Here is a 2,525-nt window from a genome sequence, read left to right as displayed (position 1 = left end):
GGCCCCGCCGCCTCCCGCCATGATGGCCGAGCGGGGCCTGGTGAAGGCAGCTCCGCAAGGATGTCACCTTCACCACCAGCTCCGACTCCAGCGCGTGGGGAAGGGGGGAAGCCTCTTTCCTAAAGAAGCCGTGAGGCTGGGAGGGAGCTGCAGAGGCCCTAGCCCAGCCCCTGCCTGAGGGGCTTGCGGGGATTTGGGCTGAGTGGGGGAGCTCCCGCCCCACGGTGGATGCAGGGTGGTTTTGGCAGGTTGCCTCAGACCTGGAGGCTTTCTAAAGCACAGCAGGTGAAACCCATGTCCGGGCATCTGGATAAGACCTGTTGCAATTCGTGCTCCCCTGACACCCATAACGACACCAGATTTACCCAAAGAACCTCTCCTGCCTCTGTCCTCAGACCTACAACCTACACCCCCAATCCGGAGCCACTGCTACAACAAGTGGCTTGGTCCCTAGCTATATGTATTTGGTTGCCTAATTTTAGGCTGCCCAAGTGTGACTCCAGCGCTCTTTCCTGCCCAGGGCAGGGGGTCAAACTTGATGATCTACCGAGGTCCCTTCTAACCCTAAAAAAATCAATGAAATCTAAAGTGTGAAGTTTTGGCTTGAATTCAACAGGGATGGCTTTAATATCCTGGTGCAGAATGATAGTGCTGGTGACGTATCGTCTTTCCACGTAAGGATCATTTAGTGACGGTTTGTACTTTCTACAGTGCTTACAAAGACATAATATCCTATCAAGGGTTGTTTCCTTTTTGAATGTCCGAACCAGAGCAACTCCTTGTACTCTGGGCCATCCAGAGAGAGTCTTCACTGGTCCCTGTAGAAACAAGAATTTCCTTACTCTGTAGTTTCTAAGCCCTGTGAATGGGATGTATTTTAGACTGTGTTTGAATGAAAAAAACCAAAACCAAGCATCTTAATTATAACCAAAATCCTCATAGTTCTTCGTTATGGAAAATTAGGATAAATTCCAAGGCAGCCCTTGGAAAGTTTTCGGAATCAACACTTTGTTGCGTTTCTGTTGAGTTTGGGAACAAAGTGGGGAGTATGGTAATGTCCTGGCTTTACAGCCAGTGCTTCCAACGCCAGTGGCTTTTACCCCCCCTGCACCATGCCTCCAGTGCCCAAACAAGGAGAACTGGGACTGAGGGCACAGAAAACAACACAGCAGATTTTAAGCTTGGCCTGTGTTAGAAAATTAATTTGGCATTCAGTCTTGAAAATGGAGAGTTTGATTGTTTGGTATTTTTGCTGCTTAGTTTTCATTTCTTCCTAAACGTTCATTTCATGGTGCCAAAGAATCCCCACTGTGATATCAACAGGAGAAGCCTGATTGTGATATCACACCAGGAGAAGCCTGATTCTTTTTTAAAAGTTTTCAAGATACAGATAGATGGAGGGACATTCCTGGTCGTTATGCTGACAGAATGTTAAGTTTGCAGGGTGTATGTCAAAGGTAAAATAGTCAAAGGTTAGGAACTGCCAAATGTGCTACACTTGTTTTTAACTGAAAGTTGCCTCAGCCCTGGTCTAAGTCAGGGGTGCTCAGCTGGTTTGAGGGGGGTGGGCTGAGTGGCATTAACTCTCTGGGTTCCAAAGCTCCATTGAAGCAGCACCTCCAGCAGTCACAGTGTGGTAAAAAAACACATTACAATTTGGCCACCATGCCTTTGCAATCGCTTTTGTGTTCAACATGTTTTGCAATAGCTCCTGCATATAGATTAAGGCTTACTTTGCACATAGATCTTGCAACCATACTTATTCAGTGCACTAGGGTTACACCAAGATAAGAGGTTATTAAGGGGCATTAGTTTCGCCGCAGTTCTGCTTTTGGACTGCGCATGCGACAGAACCTTTTGCCGCAGTTCTGCTTTTTGACTACGCATGTGCTAAACTTGATAGAAAACAATAACCAATAACAAGTTGAGCTCGACCTGCAAGGCAAGACATAACAATAAGGAAATTGTAAGGCTGCCAATAATCGCGCGACATGCTGAAACCCTCTGTTTGTTATCTATAAAAGTGGAACCTCGGGCACGGCTCGGGGTCGACTCTGCTTTTTTGTGCAACAATTTGGCGAGCCAGCCAGGAGCAGCCCTTGGACCACCCCGGTGTCGGACGACAAGACCGGCAAAAGTGTCCGTGGAGCGGCCACCAGACCGCTTTTGGAGTCTGCCACGGTCACCGGGAACGTGAGTCGGGACACCCGGGAGGCTAAAGGCTCTCCATTGAATGACTCACCCAGGCTGAGTGGGTCTGAAGGGATGGCGCCAGGGGGTTGAAAGAGTAAGTATTCGCTTTCCTTGTGTTACTTAAATGGTCCTTCGGGGAGTTTGGGAGTTTTAAAGTTTCAGGTATTGGTTTTGGCGTTCAGCATATAGGTCTGGACATTAGGCCTGGGGACTTCCTTTAGAAACATGAGCCGCTGACCAGGTTTGGGACTAAGGCTGAGTCTAGCCGCCCCGATTCTGCCTAACAAGGTAGCGTCGAACGCAAGGGGGCTCAGCTGGAACCTCGTGACCCA

The sequence above is a fragment of the Alligator sinensis genome, unplaced genomic scaffold, assembly GCF_000455745.1.
Source record: "Alligator sinensis unplaced genomic scaffold, ASM45574v1 scaffold131_1, whole genome shotgun sequence".
NCBI lineage: Eukaryota > Metazoa > Chordata > Crocodylia > Alligatoridae > Alligator > Alligator sinensis.
The sequence above is the reverse complement of the archived record's forward strand: the minus strand, read 5'-3'. Positions refer to the sequence as shown.